The following is a 5,970-nucleotide window of genomic DNA, read 5'->3' as shown; positions in this document are numbered from 1 at the left end:
GACCTTTCCTAGCCACAGCAGGAGCTGTGATAGATGTCAACAGAGGTGAACTAGTCCTTGTGTTTAAGGCACATGGCCATCCCTCTGTGACAAAAGAGAGTAAGCATGAAGAGCTTCTCTCAGTTCAGAGTCAAGAAGAGCCCCCACAGTCAAACTCTAAGTTTGGTGTTGGGAGGCCACAACCAAACTCTAAGTTTGGAGTTAAGACCCCATATCCAAATTCTAAGTTTGATGTTGGGACTATACAACATTGACCTGATCACCTTTGTGGCCCCATGAGAGTCACTGTCAAGCTATTGACATTAAAGAAACGCTTGTTGGGAGGCAACCCAATTTTATTTATCTAATTTTTATTTTATTGTTATTTTGTGTTTTATTAGGTACATGATCATGAGGAGTCACGAAAAAAGGATAAAAATTAAAAACAGGATCAAAAACAGCAGAAGAAAAAAATCACACCCTGGAGGAAGCACAGACTGGCGTTCAACGCCAGTAAGGAGCATCTGGCTGGCGTTCAACGCCAGAACAGAGCATGAAACTGGCGCTAAACGCTAGAAACAAGCAACATTCTGGCGTTTGAACGCCAGGAATGTGCCTGGAGGAAAAGCTGGCGCTGAACGCCAGTAACAAGCATGAAACTGGCGTTCAACGCCAGAAACATGTTACATATAGGCGTTGAACGCCCAGAATGTGCACCACTCGGCGTTTAAATGCCAGAATGGTGTGCAAAGGCATTTTACATGCCTATTTGGTGCAGGGATGGAATTCCTTGACACCTCAGGATCTGTGGACCCCACAGGATCATCTCAGGATCTGTGTACCTCACAGGATCCCCACCTACCTCGCCCTCTCTCTCTCCATTCATGGTCATCCCTTCTGTTTTCCATTTACCACTCACATCCATCCACTCTTCCCCATACACCCCACCTACCTTCAAAATTTAAAATCTCTTTCCCACCCAATCCCACCCATATAGCCGAATACACACATCCCTCCATCTCCTCCATATCTTCTTCTTTTTCTTCATCTTTTCTTTCTTCTCTTGCTCGAGGGCGAGCAATTTTCTAAGTTTGGTGTGGTAAAAGCATAGCTTTTTGTTTTTCTATAACCATTGATGGCACCTAAGGCCAGAGAAACCTCAAAAAAAGGAGAGAAAAGGGAAGACAAAAGCTTCCATCTCTGAGACATGGGAGATGGAAAGACTCATCTAAAGGGTTTATAGCTCAGTGGTAGATCATTTGACTGCAAATCAAGAGATCCCTAAGATACCTCAGGGGATAAATTATCCTCCACACAATTATTGGGAGCAACTAAGGATAGGAGCACCAAAATTACTAGGAATCATTCAACAGAAGCAAGGAAGAGACATAGAGGAGCTCAAAGAGCACCATTGGTTCTTCAAGAAGGCGCCACCCTCACTAAGGTGGACTCATTCCTTGTTCTTATTTCTCTATTTTTTGATTTTTTATGCTTCATGTTTATTTATGTTTTGTGTCTCTACTTCATGATTATTAGTATTTAGTAACTATGTCTTAAAGCTATGAATAAATTCCATTAATCCTTCACCTCTCTTAAATGGAAAATGTTTTAATTCAAAAGAACAAGAAATACATGAATTTCGAATTTATCCTTGAATTTAGTTTAATTATATTGATGTGGTGACAATACTTTTTGTTTTCTGAATGAATGCTTGAACAGTGAATATTTTTGATCTTGTTGTTTATGAATGTTAAAACTGTTGGCTCTTGAAAGAATGATGAACAAAGAGAAACGTTATTGATGATCTGAAAAATCATGAAATTGATTCTTGAAGCAAGAAAAAGCAGTGAAAAAGCAAAAAGCTTGCGAAAAAAAATAATAATTGGCAAAAAAATAATAGAAAAAGAAAAAGCAAACAGAAAAAGCCAATAGCCCTTAAAACCAAAAGGCAAGGGTAAAAAAAGGATCCAAGGCTTTGAGCATCAATGGATAGGAGGGCCCAAGGAAATAAAATCCAGGCCTAAGCGGCTAAATCAAGCTGTCCCTAACCATGTGCTTGTGTCATGAAGGTCCAAGTGAAAAGCTTGAGACTGAGTGGTTAAAGTCGTGATCCAAAGCAAAAAGAGTGTGCTTAAGAGCTCTGGACACCTCTAACTGGGGACTCTAGCAAAGCTGAGTCACAATCTGAAAAGGTTCACCCAGTCATGTGTCTGTGGCATTTATGTATCCGGTGGTAATACTGGAAAACAAAGTGCTTAGGGCCACGGCCAAGACTCATAAGTAGCTGTGTTCAAGAATCAACATACTTAACTAGGAGAATCAATAACACTATCCAAAATTCTAAGTTCCTAGAGAAGCCAATCACTCTGAACTTCAAAGGAAAAAGTGAGATGCCAAAACTGTTCAGAAGCAAAAAGCTACAAGTCCCGCTCATCTAATTATGATTAATATTTATTGATATTCTGGAATTTATAGTATATTCTCTTCTTTTTATCCTACTTGATTTTCAGTTGCTTGGGGACAAGCAACAATTTAAGTTTGGTGTTGTGATGAGCAGATAATTTATACGCTTTTTGGCATTATTTTTAGGTAGTTTTTAGTAAGTTCAAGCTACTTTTAGGGATGTTTTCATTAGTTTTTATGTTAAATTCACATTTCTGGACTTTACTATGAGTTTGTGTGTTTTTTTGTAATTTCAGGTAATTTCTGGCTGAAATTGAGGGACTTGAGCAAAACTCTGAAAAAAGGCTGACAAAAGGACTGCTGATGCTGTTGGAATCTGACCTCCCTGCACTCGAAATGGATTTTCTGGAGCTACAAAACTCCAAATGGCGCGCTCTCAACGGTGTTGGAAAGTAGACATCCAGAGCTTTCCAGCAATATATAATAGTTTATACTTTATTTGGAAATTGACGACGTAAATTGGCGTTGAACGCCAAGTACATGCTGCTGTCTGGAGTTAAACGCCAGAAACACGTCATGATCCGGAGTTGAACGCCCAAAACACGTTATAACTTGGAGTTCAACTCCAAGAAAAGCCTCAGCTCGTGGATAGATCAAGTTCAGCCCAAACATACACCAAGTGGGCCCCGGAAGTGGATTTATGCATCAATTACTTACTTCTATAAACCCTAGTAGCTAATTTATTATAAATAGAACTTTTTACTAGTGTATTAGACATCTCTGGACGCCTAGTCCTTAGACCATGGGGGCTGGCCATTCGGCCATGCCTGAACCTTTCACTTATGTATTTTCAACGGTGGAGTTTCTGCACACCATAGATTAAGGGTGTGGAGCTCTGCTGTACCTCAAGTTTCAATACAATCACTATTATTTTCTAGTCAATTCTCTTTTATTCTTATTCCAAGATATACGTTGCACAACACTTTGATGAATGTGATGATCCGTGACACTCATCATCATTCTCACCTATGAACGCGCGTGATTGATAACCACTTCCGTTCTACTCTAGGCCGGGCGCATATCTCTTAGATTTTCCAACAGAATCTTCGTGGTATAAGCTAGATAGATGCCGGCATTCATGGGGATCTGGAAAGTCTAACCTTGTCTGTGGTATTCCGAGTAGGATCCCGGGAATCCGGAAAGTCTAACCTTGTTTGTGGTATTCCGAGTAGGATTCCGGTATTGAATGACTGTGACGAGCTTCAAACTCCTGAAGGCTGGGCGTGATGACAAACGCAAAAGAATCAAGGGATTCTACTCCAACCTGATTGAGAACCGACAGATGATTAGCCGTGCTGTGACAGAGCATCTGAACCATTTTCACTGAGAGGATGGGATGTAGCTATCAACAAGGGTGATGCCTCCAGACGATTAGCCGTGCAGTGACAGCGCATAGGACCATTTTTCCGAGAGGATTAAAAGTAGCCATTGATGATGGTGATGCCCTACATATAGCTTGCCATGGAAAGGAGTAAGAAGGATTGGATGAATGTAATAAGTAATTAGAGATTCGAAAGGATTCTAGCATCTCCACACGCCTATCTGAAATCCCCACTATTGATTTACATAAGTATTTCTATCCCTTTTTATTTTATTTATCTTTTAATTATCTAATCCTATTACATTTGACCCTATGAATCCACTTAACTGAGATTTACAAGGTGACCATAGCTTGTTCCATACCAATAATCTCTGTGGGATCGACCCTTACTCACGTAAGGTATTACTTGGATGACCCAGTACACTTGCTGGTTAAGTTGAACGGAGTTGTGAGCTTCTCTAACAGTGCTTGGAACTCTTTTATCACAATTTCGTCCACCAGGAGGCCACCTCTCTTGGTGGGTCTTTTTATTTTATTGGGTTTGACTTTATTTATTGGGTCAGAGTTTGAACAGTATTCTTTAAATATTTTCCTTTATTTAGCTTTTAGAGGAGAGAGAAAATAAAAAACAAGTAACTCCCCTATTTTTTTGAATAATTGATACGTGAAAGTGAGTATTTAAATTAGTTAAATAATAATAAATCTTTAAAAGGGCTGACTAAAGACTGAAAGTTAAAGGACAACTAGCATTTCTAATTGATATATATATACACCTATAATTAATTATATACACAATTTGATCGAAAAGATAATGGCCAAATCATTTGAACCAGCTCCCCTTTACAATTACTAAATATTATAAATAGAGATATTTTCTTACTCAATAATAACCCTTGATAAATAAAAAATCCTATGTTAATTAAACAAGTTATTATTATAAAATAAGCAAAGTACAATACACTTTTGCAACAGATTCAAAATAATATACTTGAGTATAAAAATGGGTTTGAACATATCTAAAATTCAAACAATTATTATAAAATAAGTAAAGTACAATACGCTTTTTCGACACATCCAAAATAATATATTTGGATACATAAATGGGTTTGAACATATCCAAAAGTCAAAAATTATTATTATTGTTATTATTATTATTATTATTAAATATAAAAATAAGTTTAAATATTTTACCATAAAAAAATAAAAATTAAAAGGAACAATGACGTAGAAAAAAGTTGATAGAGAAAGAGATGTAAGATGATAGAGAAAGAGACGAAAGAGATTGGAAGGAATAAAAAGAATGGAAAGGATCATGTGGCGTAATGGTGGTGCATGAGAGAAGAAAGAAAATAAAAAGCAAATAATTTTTTTTATTTTTTTGAGCCAGTACCGTAAAAATGGGTACTTAAATTAAATAAAAAAAATAATAATTCCTTAAGAATAGGAGACAATTAATTCTTTAGTTGAACGTTCATCATTAAGAATCGGTTTCAAATCCGATTTTTTTTTACCCCAAATGGAGAATAAGATATTAATAATATCTTTGTCATCTTGAGAAAAGGAGGGTTGGTAGGATCTTAGGCGACCTGCGAATTAAAATGTCAGTATAAATCAAATCTTTTTTCTCCTTCTAGAGTAAAGAAGAAAGGAAGATATTCGAGAGATGCTTCTGATTTGTACATCTCTTTGAATTTCAAAAAGAGCTCCTCATATATCACAAAACGTTTTCTCCAGATTGGGCTTAGAAGGGAAAAAAACCACGACCTTGGTTTATCACAACATTGGGAACAGTTAATTTAAACATATAAAAGAAGAAATTATTAGACAAAGAAAATTCCACGAATGTGTAGACAATCTCAAAGGTTCTAATAATTGTGCAAATATTGGGGAGAAGTTGTGAAGAGACTATAGCACCACGGAATAAGACATTTTGTTGAAATTGTGTAAATGATATTCTAACCCCTAATACAGTAAATACACATCATACACCCATAGTCAATTCAGTAAAATACCAGCTTGGTGGTTCAAGAAACAGAGGTGATCATAACGATGTGGTATAATTGTATAAGAACTTTGTATTGGGTATAAATTTTAGGGGTGTATATTATCTTAGTTACGTTTAAAGCTTTTAAGTATTCAAAAGTAATTTTTGAAGAGGTTTCAAGAACTTCATCAGACACCCAACTATATAAATCTACATCGTGGGA

Source organism: Arachis stenosperma, chromosome 10, assembly GCF_014773155.1.
Source record: "Arachis stenosperma cultivar V10309 chromosome 10, arast.V10309.gnm1.PFL2, whole genome shotgun sequence".
Classification (NCBI taxonomy): domain Eukaryota; kingdom Viridiplantae; phylum Streptophyta; class Magnoliopsida; order Fabales; family Fabaceae; genus Arachis; species Arachis stenosperma.
Note: the sequence above shows the minus strand (reverse complement) of the source record.